This window comes from Protomyctophum bolini, assembly GCF_963924005.1.
Source record: "Protomyctophum bolini genome assembly, chromosome: 8".
Taxonomy (NCBI): domain Eukaryota; kingdom Metazoa; phylum Chordata; class Actinopteri; order Myctophiformes; family Myctophidae; genus Protomyctophum; species Protomyctophum bolini.
In genome coordinates, this window is record NC_137869.1 from 43445613 (window position 1) to 43467084 (window position 21472).

General features: G+C 41.1%; 1 protein-coding gene across 2 annotated transcripts in view; it reads left to right on the plus strand.

The window, feature by feature from the left end:
• The window catches only part of rubcn (rubicon autophagy regulator), a 473816-nt gene that overhangs the window by 184939 nt on the left and 267405 nt on the right, over positions 1–21472 (plus strand). The gene's annotated exons all lie outside the window — the stretch shown is intronic.

Here is a 21472-nt window from a genome sequence, read left to right on the forward strand (position 1 = left end):
TTTTACAAAGACAGAAATACCTCCATGCAGTGGTAGACAAATACTCAAGTAAAAGTATCAATACCACCATTTAGAAATACTCTGTTACAAGGGTATATAGTCCAGAATTCAAAATCTATTGTATTCATATCAAAATGTACTTTAAGTACATTTTGATATGAATACAATACTTACTGAGCACATTTACATACATACTAATAGTATGTATGTAAATGTGCTCAGTAAGTACTCATTATTCAGAATGTCCCATTTTCAAATGTATAAGAATTCCCTTAAAAAAGATCACAATGCATTGTGAGCTTGCAGATTGGCTATTTTACAATGGCCAAAATGTAAATTATATATGAGCTGAAGTGCTTAATGTAGGTTTTGTAACAATACTCAAAATCTACACTAACTAAAGTTTTCAAATAATTGTAGTATAGAGTAACAGTACAACATCTGCCTCTGAGATGTGCAGGTGTTATAATTTAATACTGCGGAGACACAGTATTAAAGCTCTGTTTGAACTTTCCAAGACCTCGTCGAATCATATTTTATTAAATTGTTTTCTTCACACTGCAGGGCTTGTGAGCTGCCATTAGTCTCGCGGTCGTATTGAACACTAGCTATAGCTGCCGACTCAGCTGATTAAAATGAATGGTCACCTGTCATAAAGTAGATCATTAGCGTCGGTGTGAGTGATCTTTGACCTGGATTATGAAACGACTCATTATGAAATGACTGTACTGTAACTGTTCCTGCACTGGCCTGACAGGAACAGGGGAATAGAGCGGCGGTTCTCACCTTGTACGCATCATACTTTTGGGGGCTCCCCAGATGACAGTAACTAAATGAAGGACTTTTAAGACTTCTTTTGTTAATACCGTATCAAAATGTTTCACAACGTCTCACAACTCTGTAGAACCGAGTCAATCGAAATGTGACGCCAGTCGACTCTTAAAATTCTAAGTGCTTTACACTGCGGGGAAGTTCCCATGGTTCAAATATTATTTTTATTATTTTGGGGAGTCGCGGCCTAAAAAGCTTGAGGTGCACTGGAGTATAGATTTCTATAAAAGTCTAATCTGTTCTAATGTTTTGCATGGTTGCCTGGTATACGGTAATCTGACCTTGGCACACAAGAACAGGCTCAGCAGCCTCGTCAAAGTGGCCAGTAAGGTTTCTGGGAGAACCCAAGCCCAACGTATAGATCTGTACAAGAGGCAGATGCTTATAAGAGAGCCTCCTCCCTCCTATGGAGGTATCGGATCACCCACTTCGGTCTGAGTTTGAACTGTTGCCCTCAGGTCGTCGGCTGAGGGTGCTACACCACAAAGACTAATCGGTTCAAACTATATCCTTTGTCCCGGCTGCTATTCAGCGGCTGAACAGCAGATATAGCACTTTATTCTTGCCTCTTTGCACTATACTGCCCACTAAATGCCCTTTTGCTGTCTTTGCTACTATTGAATGTCATGAATTCTCTGTCTCTAGTGCCCTTGTTCTTAGATCTTAGTCTTGTATTGAATGTTGTTTGTTGTGTGTATTTTTGAGTGGTGCAACCACTCCAAGGAACAGCAATGTACGTGTTCACCTATAGTGTTGGTTCACCTACCTATGTGACGTTAATGAGCACCAGTGTGACTATGAGTACCAGTAGGGGCGCTGTTGAGTAAAAGAGAGACGGCATACGTAGCAGCAGAAGTCAGAACAAAGTACGGGTGTAGTATACTGTTGTGTAGCTACTGAATGTTTCATAATCTGAAGAATTCAATTAAATTCAATTCAATTTTATTATAGTGTCAAATCACAACAAGTTGTCTCAAGACACTTTACAACCAACAACGATCCACCCAGAGCATGAAGCAATATTGCGACAATGGTAACGAAAAACTCCCCTTTAGGAAGGAACGTCAGGCAGAACCCGACTCTAGGGTGGGCGGCCATCTGCCTCGACCGTGTCGGGGGGGGGGGGGGGGGGGGGGGGGGTAGAGGGAGAGAGAGAGAGATAGACAGAGAGAGAAAAGACAGAGAATAGGCAGGTGGGCTCCGTGGAGGGGTCTGGTCCACATCTGGTCCAGGTCGAGCTCTGTGAGGCCGAGTCCAGGTCACACTTCTGGTGGGCTCCATGAAGAGGCCTGATCCACGGTCACACTCGGCAGTCATGTCATGTCATTTTCTAAATTGCTCTTCGTTCCCAATACCTTCCCCCCTAATTTAAAGCAAAATGTACATCCTTTCACATACTGCAGTATAGGCTCCTAATAATTAATTAATTATTTTAATAATAAGACACCAATTAGACACCACTGCCATATCAATTTTAATTGCAGCCAGTGTGTATATTGTACTTGTAATGTACTGTATACATGTATACCAATATTTCTATAAATATTAGATTTTGTACAATAATACTTACACTTATTGTATGCATTTGAGCTCTTTTAAACCTCTATAAGACCATTGTCCCTTACGTCAAGTTGTCTAACAACTATTGAACTAATAACTGATAGCTTAAGGGAAACGGTATTCCAAAAAGTTGTATCTTATCTTGTTATCTTTGTTTTGTCATAAATCATAATGCATGTATCCAAGGCCATTGGTCGACACAGACATATGATATCATTGAGAACTTCTGGGAAATCTACTTTAGTTTAAGGGTCAAATCTTATCTTTCTCTGTCATATTAATATTAGTCATAATAACCCATAATAACCCTGTTTACCGTAGTGGGTTGACCACAAAGTGACTCCAGTGTTACTGAACTAAGACGTCCACATCAGATGATTTTCATTTATCTATAAATAATGAATAGCTCGAATTGATTCAGCAACAGTTTAATAAGCAATACAGTAACATGTAAAAATAGTAAAATGACACATTAACTAACATATGCGGTTACATGTGGTTTGTGGCTTGGAGGGCAGTCGTCCACCGTGCTACAAGAGGGTAAAGACGAGACACGTACATACGCACGTGACACATGCTGCGTGCGGCACACACGCACGAGACAGACAGACAGACAGACAGACAGACAGTTATTGTGAGGTGGGGTATAGAAAGAAGATTCAATTTAATTCAAAGGCCTTTATTGGCATGAGAAGAAACAATGACCCCAAAACCCTCTGAATGTTGTCCTGTCTGAAGTTTTGTCCTTGTCTACTTTTTTTGTTAGCTCACATCAAACTCCCCAGTAGAACTGGGGATATCGACAACAGTCACAAGTTGTTTGTTTTTTGTTAATATACCGGTACATACGTTCTCCTAGGAACTGGATATTAAGCCTTTTCTGGTCATTCATTCATCACATTGCAGGCATTTTTTAGCTCATATCAAACTCCTCAGTAGAACTGGAGATATCGACAACAATCACATTGTTTGTTTTTGTTTTTACCACTTAAAAATACGTTCTCCTATAGGAACTTCATGGATATTTTGTTCTGGTCATTCATTCATCACATTGCAGCCTAAATTAATTTTACTGATAATAATCAGTAAATGATCACTAAAGCCTTTCACATCTGCAGGCTCTCCAGTGAGACAGAATAAGGCAGAAGCCGCTTCACTGTTATCAAATCCAAGGCTTTCACTGTCAGGGCTCCTCAGCTGTGGAACTGCTTGCTCAAGAGTCCCAGGTTAGCTAAATCTGAATGTATTGTGCTTGTCAACGCTTTTGCTTTATCATTTTATCAGTTACTATTTAGCTTTATTTATGCTGTTATGTTGCCACATTTTTATCTGTTATTTATCTCACCTATTTTTACATCCTTATTGTCTTTATCGTAATTGTATTTTTCCCTGTTCCCTGTTCCTGTTGGCAGTTCTTAATCTCTTCATCTTACCTTTACTACTGATGATGTTTTATGCTGTTATGTTGCCACATTTTTATCTGTTATTTATCTCACCTATTTTTACATCCTTATTGTCTTTATCGTAATTGTATTTTTCCCTGTTCCCTGTTCCTGTTGGCAGTTCTTAATCTCTTCATCTTACCTCTACTACTGATGATGTGCCGACAGCATTACGACCAATCAACATATCAGCTGTGCAGAGCGCAGTCACCCTCCGTGGAGCAGATATAAATACAAGCAGTCTAACGTCTGCAAGATACAGACATCAACAGAGACACACCAAGACGACTCCAATTCAAGCTCCACTGAGAGAGAGAGAGAGAGACAACCTCACGCTGACATCATGTTCCTGATTCTGGGCCTGCTGGCACTAGGCGCCGTGCACGCCAGTCCCTTGGCTGAAGTCAACCTACAGGATGACATCCTGCCACTAGACACCCTGGACACTGCTGCCCTCATGCAGGCACTAGACACCCTGGACACTGCTGCCCTGCCACTAGACACCCTGGACACTGCTGCCCTGCCACTAGACACCCTGGACACTGCTGCCCTGCCACTAGACACCCTGGACACTGCTGCCCTGGCACTAGACACCCTGGACACTGCTGCTGCCTCGGCTGAGGTCCAACTACAGCCTGACGTCGAGCCACTAGACACCCTGGACACTGCTGCCTCGACTGAAGTCCACTTACAGCGTGACATCGAGCCACTAGACACCGGGCGCACCATTGGCATGCAGGTGCGCAGCAACTGTCCTGATAACTCATGGCACACTTTTAACCGTCGCTGCTACAAGTACGTCTCCATGCTTCTGCCCTGGGCCGAAGCAGAGCGAAACTGTCTGAATCTAGGTGGCAACCTGGTGTCCATCCACAACGACGACGAGTACACCTTTGTCAAATTCGTGGTCCAGGTCAACGACCCGAGTCAGGGTTGGGCCTGGATTGGACTGAGTGACATTCACATGGGTAATTTTTGGATGTGGTCTGATGGGTCGAAACTGAGCATCACCAGGTGGAGAGCCGGAGCGCCAGACAATCAAGGCCAATGTGTCCATATGAACTGTGTAAATGGATGGCATGACTATACATGTTCTCAAAGGTCAGCTTCTGTTTGTGCAACTCGTCCAGGATTGTAGTCGTATTGAAACCATTGAATTGTACTACTGGGTTTCCATAATAAACATACTTTAAATCTATTGATGCGTCATTTCTGTGTTTCCTCGTTGTAAAGAACTTACAGCACTCGTATATTAAACAATATTAGAGGAAATATATTTCTCTCTATCTCCCCAGTTTCATGATCTTCTTTAATGTTCTGCCCTTTAGTCATTATTGCATATACTGAAAACCAACCATACCCATCTGTATTATGGTCATACTCATGCAAATGGTGAAGAACAGATTATAAATTATTATACAATTGGTACAGTATGTATACAATTTTTTTTTCTTTCATGAAAAGAGAATAAAGAAAAATAAAAAAAAACCTCAATCTCTCCCACCCATACTGCTGACACAGCATAAAATAAAGTAAACCTTGAAGAATTTAGATCACAGATTTGTGTACTTTTATGCACAAAGAGTACTGTGAACTGGTCGAGATCACGCTACTTGTTTTTTGTATTAGCACTTTGACAGTGGATATTTCTCTCTCTCTCTCTCTCTCTCTCTCTCTCTCTTTGTGGCTGTCATAATCCGGCCCGTTGGGGCCATGACAAATTGAGGAGGACGCAGTAGCAGTGTTCAAAATAACAATAATTTATTTACAAGAGATAACTAATATTAACTTAATAGGCAAAGAATGCTTCAGAATGTATGAGATGTGGAAGTCAGTATAAGATCAGTGGTGTCAGTGTGGATGTGTGGTTATTAGGTTAATATGGTGAAGGTATGTTGTAGTGTGCAAATCAAACAGCAAAGGGAAACAAACAGAAGGGTAGCTGTCATCTGGAGAGGGGCACCGGGAATGGCTGGCATGCAAGCCCTCTTTTATAGAGGTTCCATGAGCACTGGCCAGGTGCTCCTAATGCACCTAATGAGGAGTCTCAAATGGGCCGATGCCCACATGATCTGTGGGAGAAACACACAGACAGGGCAGTACACTATAGACAGCATAGGCCCTGCAGGCCAGGCCAAGGGGCCGTGACATCAGTGGCGCTCAGACAGGGTTGGCTCACGTACAGGCGCCACTTCCACAGGTGGAACAGCTGCCACCCTTTGCACCCATTTTGTAATTTCATCCATTGAAAAGCTAAATGTGCGGGCCTGATGACGGAAGCTATTACAGATCCATCTTTAATAATAAATAACCACTCTTTCTTTGACCGATCTGTTTGATCGCACGCATGCGATTACAATCTATCACTTAGATGTGTGTGTGTGTGTGTGTGTGTGTGTGTGTGTGTGTGTGTGTGTGTGTGTGTGTGTGTGTGTGTGTGTGTGATACAGTACCCCCCTCTGGGACAAAGCTGACACCTCACCTCACAATGTAATCAACAGAACAAATTATAATAAAGAACAAAGAATTGACTATACGCTGAGGCCAAGAGGGACATTTCCTTGCCGACTCCCGTTTGAGGAATGGATTTGCGTATACAGCGTCAATACAAGAACAGGGTTCATTGTACCATTTATACATTCGCCTGCAAACCTCAGAGAGAAGTTAAATGGAAAACCATTATTGTCTTTGTAAGATAAAAATTAATATAATACAGTATCCTGTGTACTTGTGCGCTTGTTTTGGCGCAGTGGTAAAGTGCCTTCGAACCCACCACGGTGCACCGGTTATGTTGAGCATCTCTATACGGAGTTACGGACACAACTGGCCCGTGTTCGGTGGAGGGATGTCGGGCGGTACGCCGGTACCAGGGCGTCCCCAGCAAAAATTTGTAAATACAGCGTCACAATAATTTTAACCACTTTATCCGTTTATAAGGTTGGCTATTCAAACACAGCAGATTTGCTATTTCTTTACATTTTTGAAAAATCTTGACAGATTTTTTAACACAAATCTTCTCTTCTGGGGGTCCCTGGCACTGTAACATAGCCATCTGATTACACCAGTATTTTCTTTTAAGTTTTCTTTTTTTGCAAAACAGCCCAACCCCACTGCTAAATGAAGCATCGTTTTCATTGCAGATAGCAACTTTATGAAAATGTAAATTGTAATCAAACCTCAACACACAAATAATATATCAAGCTACATCCACAGAGGTTCATGACAATGTTCAGCCATCCCTTCTTTTATTAAGTCATTAAAAACAAATAATCGTCCTCCTAATTTGTTTATGAACAACGCTTTCCTCTATCAGGCAATCTCCTCTGTTCAGCATACTGGGTGGGTAATAATATGTAATGGGGACTTGGGGAGAGCCGCCAAGGTTGTGACGCGTCATGGTTGTAACATGCACGTTATCTCTTGATTGGTCAACGCCATCATGACGCCATCGCGTCAGTATGTGTACAGCATCCTACTCCACGTGCCCAGAAAGTTTCAAGTGTTTACCTTCATCCTACTGGGAATTATTGGCGAAGAACTGGCTTTTCTCAAAAGGCGTACCATTTTACACCTGGAGTATCTTTTTTTCTTTGATGTTGGTCAGTAAAAATCCACATGGATGTCTGCATGCTTATGTTCTTCATTAGTTTGCATCGTGTTTAGACTCAATGCACGTTCATTCTGCTCTGTAAGCAACGCCAAAGAACAACTTGCAAAGTGGTTCAATTGTAACACATGCCATACCATTTCATACCATTATAATATTTACATATTTGACATATTGGCCAATATTATGTTCAGTCAGCTGTCTTTCAATTACAGAGTGTATTCTAAATTAGTTTAGGGTTGTATAACATTGTACAACTCAATCAATCAACGCCCCAAACTGGTACACCCGGTAATATTTAATAATTCCCTCATGTTTGATACATTTTCTTATCACATGCATGGTATGAAAACAATGTTAAAGAGTTGCTTCAATGAAATATAATTGATTTAAGCTGAAAACGATATGTTTAATGGTGTTTTTGAGCGTTGTAATTACATTTATCGCACATGCCGTTACAATTAATCCTGTGTAACGCTGGAACAGCGTCCACGTTCGGTTTAATAACTCCCGACCTGTTTCATCAATTGGAAAACTTGAAGTGGTTTATGGTAGCAGACATGTGTAGGTCCGTTGCATGAAAATATTACATTATCTAGATAAACGGATCTCTGCGTAAAAGAGTGAAACGTGAAACAAAGTGTTACAACCATGGCGGCTCTCCCCTACATGTATATAATATGCAAGTAATATTTCAAATCTTTAAGTGCATCCATTCTGGTATGTCATTCAGTATCCGTCACATTAGTCTGATACAGTACGGAGATATTGATTGTGAGTTCCCATATTCACTATTCATCGCATCCTCCCTCTTTCATTTGTGTCAGGCCAGAGCATCGCAGGCACATCACAGAGAGAATGCTTTCTCTGGCCAGTGGCCATGAGCCATGATCCTTAGGGACATGGTTATGGAAGCTATACGTTTTCTTCTTAGTGTTAGTGTTTGCTTATGATTTATAGAACATGCAGCTCCATCTTTCTCTTTGAAACAATTTGACACGGAAAAGAAAAAACTAACTCTGGAAGAGAGAGAGAGAGAGAGAGAGAGAGAGAGAGAGAGAGAGAGAGAGAGAGAGAGAGAGAGAGAGAGAGAGGTGATGTGATAAGATAAACATTGGTTTGTCTCTGAAGGCCAGTACTGCAATGCTCCGTCCTGATATTATGCCATCAAAAAGAAAACCGTCGCAATCGCAAAAAAGTCTCTGTCGGGTGGAAACCTCATCAATATGTCCAGAACTGCCACTTTTCAGGATTCAAATTGAAAAATTATAGAAAATGACCCCATTTCAGACCTGGGGTCGATTCTACAAAATGTCTTTTACAAATGACAGTTTTCCGAAAAACCCTTTCTGTGTCAGTGGTGCTCAAACTTGCTCATGTCAAGGAGCCCCACAATTATATGTAATTGGCGGCCGACCCAAATCTCAAAATATGTAGTTCCAGGGACCCAGAAGCAACGATTTGAGTTAAAAACATTCGCTCTGAAAGAAAGATTTGTGCCACATTTTCAAGATTTTTCAGAAATTGCAGACCTATACAAGGTCATAGCGCGGCACTCTGTGCCGTGCTATGAGCTTGTAGATCTGCTATTTTGTAACAGCTAAAGCATAATGAATGCAATGCAACACACAGACATATATAGAGCAATAGCAATGAAAGAGCTGCATAGTCTTCCATCACAAATCTACAATTTACAAAAAGTAAATCTGATTTTAAAAACAAGTTAAAGGTATATTCAGTGATTTTACTTAATTCAAATATCACTTATTTTTTTGTTTTGTTGTGATAATCCTCTCTACTATAGAGTGTGCTGACCATATAAGGAGTTCCTCCCTATCCCCAGTTAACCCCTGGGGGTCAAAAAAACCTTAGGTTTCGTTTTTGGTTCTCTATCCTGATTGGATCAAAGCTTGGGTCCCAAGGCAAAAAACGAAACCTAAGGTTTTTTGAGTGAAATCACTTGTAGGCCTACCTTTAAAGAAATATCTCATGTCACTTCATTTTTGATGATGGTCAACACCGTTGAGCACTGTTTAAAATCTTTCATACTGTAACCGGTACTCAAACTGAAATTGTATTATTCATGGTTGCGATGTTATATTTATGAATCGCTTTATTTAATTTTTTTGTTGTATTGTTTTTCTTATACAGTCTTGTAAAATGTATTTCATATGATGTAATGTATTTTATGTGAGGACCCCAGGAAGAGTAGCTTCTACTAAGGTATATAGTGGCTAATGGGGATCCAAATAAACAAATACAAATAAACAAATAGCACAATGCTTAAAACACCAAAAGAGGGGTTCCCACCCAGAATGGGTTAGCAGATCGACAAGCTGAAAACACGTCTCTTTATTTTTCCGCATTTTGAGCTTGTAGATCTGCTGCTTTTGATGCTTTTCAAAGCATTAATTTAAATTTAAAAAAAAAAAGATGGAGATAAGAGGTGTCTGCCCGACAGAAGCGATATTGAAAGTATTAAAAGCAGGCACGTAGGCAAAAAATAATAATAAAACAGGGAACAGCAACATCAACAAAAGATTTACCCACACACACACACACACACACACACACACACACACACACACACACACACACACACAGTGACACAGGTAATCTTTTATTATTGATGCCATATGCTCAATGTGGAAATGGTAAGGTAAGGTAAGGTACATTTTATTTATAAAGCGCCTTTCAAAACAAATGTCACAAGGTGCTGTAACAATAAATAAAATGAAATAAAACAAGAGCAACACATAGATCAACAATAAAACGAAAACACAATGACAGAGTAATAATACAAACATATATATATATATATAAACATACAGTACCATATAGACAATATTACAGACAAAAGTGCTTCTTAAACAAATGGGTTTTTAACAGCTTTTTGAACGCCTCGACAGATTCTGCCCTCCTTAGGGAAAGGGGTAATTCATTCCATATAGGGAAGGGGCTACAACTTCAAAAGCTCTATCGCCTTTTGTTCTCAGTCTTGTGTTGGGAACTTTGAGCAGCTAGGTCTTTACCTGAAGACCTCAGAGTTCTCACATTTGATATGGGGACTAAAAGTTCAGTTATGTACCTGGGAGACAGCCCATGGAATGGAACTCTTTTCCCTTTCATCTGACCCGCGTGGGCGACTTGGGGCCCCTCACGCCTCAAACAGAGCTAAAGTCAGCATGCTCAGTCTGTCAGTGAGCCGAGCTTTAAATATGTCTGCTCCTGGTTGTATAACTGCTTTAACCCATTCTGACCTGAGATCAGATTCATACGAGGTTTCCACAGGACACACACTGGTCTGATTAACCCATTCTGACCTGAGATCAGATTCTAGAAATGTCAGTCGTTCTTCGAATTTTTCAAAAATAGCAGACCTACAAGCTCGTATCGCGCCACTCGGTGGCGCGATACGAGCTTGTAGATCTGCTATTTTTCAATAGCTAAAGCATAACATGATGCCAACACCAAAATGGGTGCCCGGTCAGAATGGGTTAATTAACTTATTTCCGGATTCAGTTATTGTATTTCTTGTATTTTTTTATTTTATTTTGTGCTTTATTGCATTCATATTGTATTAGATTTGTCCTGTACTTATTGTATTCTATTTGTGACAAAGCTATAGTCACAACAACCCAGGGTACGGAAGGACACACACGACACAGGCGCAGTTTCCTTGAGTTGACAGTTTTATTTCTCCATGTGCAGGGAATTACAAACAATAATCTCACATTACACAGGAGAGCAGATGGCGCTCCACTGTCCGGACAGATCGAGGCTCTCTCCTCAGTGTTTGTGGAGATGACTGATTTAACCTGTTGTGCCTTAATTGATCAAGTCCATGCACAACAGGTGCGCAGCCACACCCAGCTCTGAGTCCAGTTCTAGTTTGACTCAGGCCAGGTGTGACTATGCTTAAATCAGTCATCCTCCGTCTCACACTGTTCTTGCGTTTAATTGCATTCAAATGTAATTGTTCATATATAGTATTTTTTGTGATGATGTATAGTGTCAGGGGTAGGTAGAGTGACCGCCTCCGGTAGAAAAGAAGAGCAAGACTCTGAACCTGTAATTGCTCTCGCATTGCATTGCATGGTTTCCTCCGGGAAGCACCCTATGATCCGACGGACCATTGCTCCGAAGGAGCATTGGTCCGAGGTGCGCTGGGGGTCGGGAGAGGGTGGGTGGTTAGGTTTAGGTGTCTGCCCCGGGGGAGGTTAGGGTTAGGGTGAGGGTTTGAGGTAGGTTGTCGATCGGACCAATGGACCGTCGGCATATTGACGCGGACCCGTTTCCTCCGCCATCGGTGTGAATGTGAATGTACTGTAATAATGCACGTTCTATGCAAAGCGCCTTGGATAAAGGCGCTATATATAATGAACCATTTACCATTTATGATTGTAGATTGTACTGTGGCCGGCCGCGAGATATAGGTGAGAAGTTCAGTCATACGTGAGAGATTATGCAGGGCCTCTCAAAGCCCTTTTTACATTATGCAGAGGCTCTCAAAGCGCTTTTTTCAATTTAACTAACTTAACCCATTCTGAACGGGAACCCGTTTTGGTGTTGGCATCATGTCGTGCTTTAGCTATTGAAAAATAGCAGCTCTACAAGCTCGTAGCGCGCCACTCGGTGGCTCGCTATGAGCTTGTAGATCTGCTATTTTTGAAAAATCAAAGAACGACTGACATTTTTAGAATCTGATCTCAGGTCAGAATGGGTTAATCAGACCAGTGTGTGTTCCAGTGGAAAACCTCGTATGAATCTGATCTCAGGTCTCAGAATGGGTTAAAACGCTGACCCGCTGAGCGCTGTTCAGAGGTTCTGAGCCCCATTAATGGGGCTCAAGAGCTTTGAGACCATTACACCTCAAAATGCATACATCAGAGCCATTATGACGTATTGTTTTGCTGATTGACAGTGTCACTGCAGCTTGGTCTGCAGTATCTGGGCCAGCCCAGGTATTTAACCAGGCTGCTAATCAGGCACAGGTGTTGCAACTTGCCAGTGGCAGACGGCAGAGGCTAAACAGTTTTCTACTGTGTTCAGGAGGGCTGGTTCGCCTGTGTTTGTTACAGTTTGTTTCTTATTATTTTATCTGTACGTTGTATAGGAAAATTACTGCAGAAAATAAAGCAAAGTTAAACTCAACGGACATGTTTTGGAGATACATGTCCATGTTTTTGGCACACATAAGAACTTCCACCTGGCCGTCGGCAACCAGTACTGCCATTAAGTATAGGACTTTAGGCACTACAATTACATTGCATTACTCACACTGTACATAATTTGGTGTATATATTCGAACGGGTAGTAATGAAAGTCTAGTTAGTTAGTTAACTAAACAGAAGGGAGTTCCACCACGCCTCAAGCCTGTGGTAGGCTAATCTGGTGCATCTCAGAGGCAGGACAAGTAGCAAGAGCTAAGGAAAGGAAGGCACTGGAGCAACTCAGACAGTTTATTAAGCCCCATTTAGATGTATCGGTCACATCTTCGTCAGGTCATGACGAAGATGTCTGAGCGATACATCGAAACGTTGTACATTTTTACTTGCACCCTGTGAATTAAAAAAGGGCTTAAACTGTCTGAGTTGCTATCCAGTGCCTTAATTCCTTCCTCTATAGCTAGTAACTCAATTTGTTGTAGTCGAGTAAAAGTACAATATTTGTCTCGGAGATGTAGTGGAGCAGAAGTAAATGTATTGTACTAGATCAGGGATGGGCAACTGGCGACCCGGGGGCCACATGCGGCTAATGTCAGAATACTGATATAATATTGGTTTCAGCTGTTTACAATTCCACAACATGCAAACATGTCGACCCGCTTTAATTACTTCAGTCTAAATTAGTAGCTCATTGCTCAACACAAGTATAATGAAGGAGTTAAAGGCATTTGAAATGACATAAAAATGTTAATTTTCAGGATTCCAATAAAAAAATAGCAAAAAAAACAAATCAAGATTTCAATTCGAATATAGCAAAAATAGCTGATCTCTACAAGCTCAAAACGCGTCGCGTAGATCGGCTCTTTTTGCTACAACAGTAATACAGTATATATAGTGGCTCTCTCCATCGTCAAAGTTGCCCACCTCTGTATTAGATGTAGCCTACTCTAGTAAAGTAAAAAAATCTGTATTGAACAGTAGCCTAACTTGAGTAAATGTACTTGTACCGGTAGTTATTTTCCACCACTGCCTCCTCTCCCCTCATTCATTACCATGCTCCATTCCTCGGTCTCCATAGCTTGCACAGAAACAAAATGGATGTTGTTTAGCAGACACGTATACTCTTATCCAGAGCGACTTAAATGCTAATTTCAGAGTAAATGGCATGAACTCTGTATGGCCAAGAAACAAAAGTACTTCAGGTGACTGATGATGATGATTATCGAGTGAACAATTTAGCAGATACACTCTATAGCACTTACTGGCACAACTTGACGTCAATATGCTGGAAGGGGGCCACATGCGGCTCCCACCTTCACCTAATGTGGCCCTCAGGTTAATGTCAGAATACTGATATAATATTGGTTTCAGCTGTTTACAATTCCACAACATGCAAACATGACCCGCTTTAATTACTTCAGTCTAAATTAGTAGCTCATTGCTCAACACAAGTAAAATTAAGGAGTTAAAGGCATATGAAATGACATAAAAATGTTAATCTTCAGGATTCCAATAAGAAAATAGCAAAAAAACAAAATCAAGATTTCAATTTGAATATAGCAAAAATAGCTGATCTCTACAAGCTCAAAACGCGTCGCGTAGATCGGCTATTTTTGCTACAACAGTAATACAGTATATATAGTGGCTCTCTCCATCGTCAAAGTTGCCCACCTCTGTATTAGATGTAGCCTACTCTAGTAAAGTAATAAAATCAGTATTGAACAGTACTTGAGTAAATGTACTTGTACCGGTAGTTATTTTCCACCACTGCCTCCTCTCCCCTCATTCATTACCATGCTCCATTCCTCGGTCTCCAATAGCTTGCACAGAAACAAAATGGATGTTGTTTAGCAGACACGTATACTCTTATCCAGAGCGACTTAAATGCTAATTTCAGAGTAAATGGCATGAACTCTGTATGGCCAAGAAACAAAAGTACTTCAGGTGACTGATGATGATTATCGAGTGAATAATTTAGCAGATACACTCTATAGCCCTTACTGGCACAACCTGACATCAATATGCTGGAAGTTGGGCACACAGCAAATACAACATGACATTTGAACGTCATGTTGGCAAAATTAAGTTTTACAGTTTTACAGTACAGGAGACCAATGTGTGAATATCAAATTAAAGGACAACTTTAGTCTTTTTCAACCAAGGTTCATGTTTTAGGTTGTTATAAGAGAAACAAAAAGATGAGTGTTAATTTATTTTTCATTTGCTGCTTTCTTTCGTTTTAGGGATTTTAGCTGTTTTTGACAGGAGATCTGTGATCTTTTGTGGTCAAATATAATTTATTGGGGTCTAGTAGGACTATAGTAAATAATAAAAAAATAAATCGCTATAAACGGCACGTGCCGGCAATTGGCGGCAGTGCCGTGGCTGCTGCCGCTGCCGGAGAATGCACTCGCTGTCTCTCAGATTTATCCCTTGATTTCCCTACTATTTGAACAAATAACTCCTTATGCCATATAGTTCTCAACGTGAGTGAGTTCCAGAAGGTCCCTATAGATAAACTAGAGATAGTTAGTAATCAAATGGACCCTTATGGGTCTGTAACTCCATTTGTACACTCTCAGAGTTAAATTAACAGTGATTATACAATATAAATTGGGGTCCCCAGAGGTAGATATGCCATTAAATGGTGTCCGTAGCCTGGGGTCCATTAAAATTCATATGTTTCGGAATCACTGCTAAAGCCGTAAAAGTCCTCTCATTGGGATCACTGGCATATGTTGTCAAATGGGGGTCAGCGGCCTAATAAATGTCGATTTGGGGGTCCTTTACATGAAAAAGTTTGGGCATGTCTCGGCCCCATGCATACAGCAGTACTGACTCCACAGTATAGGTACAGTACATGAAGAGCCGCCTCTTAAGGTCTTCTCCCATATCTGATTCCATTCCCACACTCTCCTCATCCCGTGCAAGGCTAATTTCCAGGCAAGTGCACTCAGAACCTTCAGATCCTGTTCACGCTGATACTGACCATGGCATTACTGTGATTGATTGGCCTGCCAACTCGCCTGACCTGAACCCCATAGAGAATCTGTGGGGTATTGTGAAGAGGAAGATGAGAGACACCAGATCTAACAATGCCGAATGAGCGAAAGGCCGCTATCACCTCAGCAGTGCTATAGGCTGATTGCCTCCATGCTACACCGCTTTGATGTAGTAATTCATTAAGTGCAAATTGATTCCCGACCAAGTATATTGAGTGCATAAATTTAATCATTTTCTGAAGGTTGACATTTTTTATAAAATGCTGATTTGTTGGGTGAAATATTCAATTTTTTTCAGATGGGAATTTGGGGTTTTCGTGAGCTGTATGCCATAATCATCAATATTAAAACAATAAAAGGCTTGAAATACGTCCGTTGAATCTAAAATATATCACACAAAGATCGAATGCCGTTCCAAGTTCCAACACCCTCTTAACAAAGCTTGCAAAGAGCTGACACCTCGTCTCTCACAACGGAATGATCACAGCAGAACATCAAAGATGTATACGCTGATGCCCCATGGGACATTTTTATTGCCGACTATACACTGTTTGAGGAATGGATTGTCAGCTCCTTGCACTTTCTTTCACAGCACACAAGTCATTTAGACATCTACAATACAATTACTTTAAAATACCAAAAATCTTTAACGAGGTTGGACGGAGGTCTTTCTGTTATAAAGCCCCGTTTGATTGGAATAATCTTCCTCGATCTCTTAGATCGATTTCATCCTTCAGTTGCCTTCCATTCATTTACATCTTGACTCACCTTGTTTATGTTTTTAAAGTACCAGTTATAGCACATTCACCGATATAATTTGCAGTTTCATTTCTCTATAGAGCGTCGCAGTCCCGCCCCTTTCATGACGACGCCAGGCCCAGGAAATGAACCCCAATGCATTTTTCCCATAGACATTTCAAAAAGTATTTATTTAAAGACCTTTTAAGCGTCGTACCAAGCCAACTCGAGTCGTGACAAATCATGACAACAAACACAATATTTTGGACCAAACTAATAATTACAAAGAAGAAAAAAAACAAAAACAATGCCGTTTTTTTCTACTTTCTAATTCTTTGTTTGGCCCAAAACATTGTGTTTATTGTCATGATTTGTCACGACGGCGTAAACGTCTTTAAACAAATACTTTCTGAAAAGTCTATGAGGAAAATGAACGGGGAGTTATTTTCCGGGTCTCTCGAGGGGGCGGGACTGCGACACTATTGGTAACAGCTGATGACGTGTTGGTTGGTGGGGTGGGTGCAGGGAGAGTTTGAACAAGCTGTATTTGTATATTGTCTTTATCTGTATTATGTTTTATGTATCTTGTCTGTATGTTACGGCCGGGTCCCGCTCTAAAATGAGATGCCGTAAGTAAAAACTGAAGTAAAAACACCCTTTGTGGTAAATTCACCATTCCCATACTATAGCAATATATGCACCAATGTTTGAGGGGCGCTAGCCCCTCCAATGTCCAGCTTTAAGACACAAACATTGAAGACTTTCCCATGTGGAATGTGTTTCACTCTGGGAGCGCACTCAGTGCACCATGTCGGTTTACATGACAGACTCCGCACTGGCAGGAGAAGGAGACGGTTCTTTTGGATTACATTACGTAACGTGTAGAGTTGAAAGTAGAGTTCCCAAGGATTATCGCAATTCTTTAATTTAAAAAATCGCTTAAGATATGAGCGAGATATGCCTTATAGTAAAATGTCAGTGCAGGTCTTGGCCACTTGGTGTGCGCAGTGCACTCCGCGACGGCACACATATAGATTTTCCATTCAGTCATTGCAGTGCAAACCAATAATTATAGCCTATATTAACTTCATAGGCTATTGTAGCCTACAATATGACATATTTATTTCACCCGGTATTATTGATGTGAGTTGATCAAAACATTATTGCATAATGCTTGACAGCCTGCTCTTAATACTGTCCAGTGTCCATGTTCATGCGTATTTATTCCCCAAGTGATTTATTTTAACCGTCATCAGTTGGCAATTTTATAATTTATTAGCTCTGTTGTTATGAAACCATCATTAAGCAATGCAATCATACTGTGTATTATGTTACGAACCCTTGACTGTAGGAAACAATGAATAAAATATAGCCACGTAAGACATCAATCATGACTTATGACTCATAGGCTTCCTCGGACCTCGCCGTTCTCAAATAGACTAATAATGTGACGATACCAGATCAAAGCGATGCAATGACAACAAAAAGATTAAAACTAATCACCTCCTCGTTGCAATGAACATTGAACAGCCAACTCAACCGATTGTCTTGGACGTGTGGGTCACGTTTAACAACACAAAGATCGTGACATGCTAGAGAATGACAAAAGAAAAAGCTGACAGTGTGAATCAAACTTTATTTTTATTTATTTTATTGGTCTTATATTGGCTTCGTGGTGATTGGCTTTTGGCGAGGCCATGCAGCTGGCTGCTATAATTGGTCCACTCCGACTGGCTGTTTGTTGATTGGCTGATTCTCGGTGCTGGATCTCTCTGTGCCACCGAAAATCCAGGACCGCGATTGGCCGCCCCAAGGTCGACAAAGAAGTTACAGCAGGTGCCACCCATACATGCTATTGTTGACCAATGTAATGAAACCTTTACACTAATGGATGCCATAAGAGTTCATGCATGCCATGGCATCTGTGTTTGTGTTTGTACTGTATGGGGAAGCAGCAGCTGTGGTTGATTTGTTTTTTCAGTACACCTTGTACCGGAGAGGGATACAGCAGCTAAGAAATACTCTTAAAATTATACATTTAACTATTAACCCAGAATGTGTAGCCTGTAATTTAATGTACTTGTTCTTTGTTTCATCATTTACCAGCTGGTATCCTATAGCAGGCGCCTATTTATTTACAATAGAGGCAGGGCAGGTAGCTGCCTCCCTAACTCCCTTTGGAAAACACTGACTGGGGGGAAAAAAAGAGAGAGAAAAATAAACCCACCAAACCCGAGAACTATTAGTGGGCAGCGGTTTGTTTTCTTCACCCATTCAGGTGCACATCGTTATACATTGATTAAAACTGCAGGAGGGAGTCTGGGAGAGAGGTGGGATTTTGCTTGGAGTCTAATTAAGACAATGTGAAAGAAAATACATTTAAAAAGAGGCTAAGAAAGGTTATATACGTGCATGGACAATCAAAATAGGTCGGCATTTTGTACGTGGCGTCATTAAAATCTAGTAGAATAAAACACTTCACTAAATGGTTATTTGCATCAAATCATATCAGTACCGTCTCTCTACCGTCTCTCTAAGGTCCCCCTCTCAACTTTACTCTCCACATAGACTATCAATGTATGCATGCATGACGTTACTTACATGCATGACCGTACTTACTGTACATGCATGCAAATAAGTATGAATACTGTGTCGTATTAATAATAAGGCTCGTTGTTGTTGTTGAATGCAACACAAACATTTTAATTACAAAGATGACAGCTCCTCATCAAGGCCTTCTGGATGCACGCAGTATCTTCATATGAATTCAACAGATTACTAATATATGTAGACAGGGGTGTTATTACTTCAAGCTGAATGTAAATTGAGTATTATTATTTTATATGGAGAAGTTTGAAGACACCCATTCAATCCTGCGGGAAAGCGTCATTTTAGATTTTAAACACATTTGAACCATTATTTGTCACGTCATGTCCTAGGACATACCACGCCTAGGACCGCCGTCCCTACCTTTGCCCCTCTGTTGCCTCCCTTCCCCTGGCTGATTGTGAGACTGTTGTCCACCTGCGCTTCTAAGCTGAAGAGACTTTTGTTAATGAGCATGGAGGTATATTAGGGACTCTGTGTTATTGGTTAGGTTGCTCTATTATAACAATTGTTTCCCAACAGTGTATGTTATATCTATGCCCTGGGAGGCTTTCTAAGTTACAAATAAAAGTGCTCGAGTGCAAGTCGTTGTTGCCTGGATTTCTGCATACGGGTCCAAATACTGAGGTGTTCCTGACATTATTGTATACTTTGGCTATCCAAAAATTGCACATATACAAGGGTTAAAAGTTATAAAGGTTAAAGCAATACTACAGGTTTTGTAAGTTGAGTCACAGTAGTAATCGTTATTGACGCGAGCTTCACTGATGCGTGACAATTAAGTTAGGCCACTTTGTCCACAATGAAAGCAGGAACATTTAAAGCGTCAAAGTATGGTCTATTATATTTGGCTGTTTCGCCTGCAGGCGGGCGAACGCACGCATGCGCACACTCTTCTGCACAGACAGTCCGTGCTCCAATTGCCAGTGAAAACCTCAGATTGAGACGAAGTACTCGTCTCCAAGCTGCTCAGCCTCGTTGAAATGACTATACATACATCTCACGAGTCACCCAAACTTTTTCATGTCAAGGACCCCCAAATTGACACTAAATAAACCACGGACCCCCATTTGAAAAATATTTGCCAGGGACCCCCATAAGAGAAGGATTTTATGGCTCTAGCAGTGATTCTCAAACATTTTAATTTCAAGGACCCCCAGTTTGACATGCAGGCTCGGCAGAGCCATCTAATAGAAGAGTTATGATATTGAGGTGGCACGTTCGAGTGCTGTTTGAACTGAGACAATATGGAGTTGGAAATACATTGTTTTCAACGAGGGCGGCGCAAATAAGAGCTACGTTAAGCATGTGTGCAACACGACAACTGTTTGTACAGTAACAACTAACGTCTCTTTAATGTTTAATGTCTCTATTACTACAAAACACTTTAAGATTTAAGATCATTAAAGCTGGGGCTGCTGCCTGAGGCCAATGCATTTCTGCCTATACTTCCGGTCCAGGACTTGTCCCAGTTGGTTGTCCCCCATTCTCAATAGAAGTCTACAGTATGTATAGGAGAGCGGCCAATGGACGCCATTGGTTCATGAAGTGAACGCATGCAGTTTGCGGAGTTGTCTATATCTAAGGCTCTGGGCTACGGCTCCCCATTTAATAGGGACTTTGATATCTGGGACCCCGATTTATATTGTAAAATCACTGTTCATTTAACTCTGAGTGTACACTGTACAAATGTACAAATGTGTCTCTCAGAGTTACAGAACCATAAGGGTCAATTCACGCACGCACGCTCGCTCGCTCACACACACACACACACACACACACACACACGCGCACCCCTCAAAAATAGAGATAGATATTTGGAATCTTAATGGAATTAGAGACAGGGAGGGGCGGGAGGCGGAGGAGCGGGTGGACGCGCTGCCCGGAATAGTGTATAGAAACGAGTGCTTCGCGTACCAACATTAGCTGGTATTGGTATACTGTCTGGAAAAGCAAACTATATCCATGTCTATATTGGAGAAAAACAAAGGAGACCAACCAGGTGCTCAGCGGAGGACCGTACAAAAGTTATAAAGGTATACGGTCGGTGCTTCATCAAGGATCAACTGGACGACGGTACAGAACAAGAAAGATGAGGGGTGATCCGAGCATTATACCAAAAAGGTTAAAAAAAAAGGGAGGAGAGTAGGGTGGATGTAAAATCAGGGCAGTTTATTTAAGTTAAAAAGCCAACATGTTTCGAACTCCTTTAGAGTCTTCATCAGGGGCATGAATGAAGCAAGCACACTCCATGGTCCATATACAGTATACGTGAGACAAGCCAGTCAGGCAATTAGTTTGGAAACACACACAGAGCTACGTGTGTGTGTGTGTGTGTGTGTGTTTACTATTATACTATAATGTGTGCTTTATGTATGTACGTGACAATGAACAGGTTGGACCTTAAGCCTTATATATACACACGTGTGTGTGTGTGTGTGTGTGTGTGTGAGAGCAGCACACAATAGGCACTATATGTAATAATAACACAAGAAAAGCACAGAGAAATCTATTGAC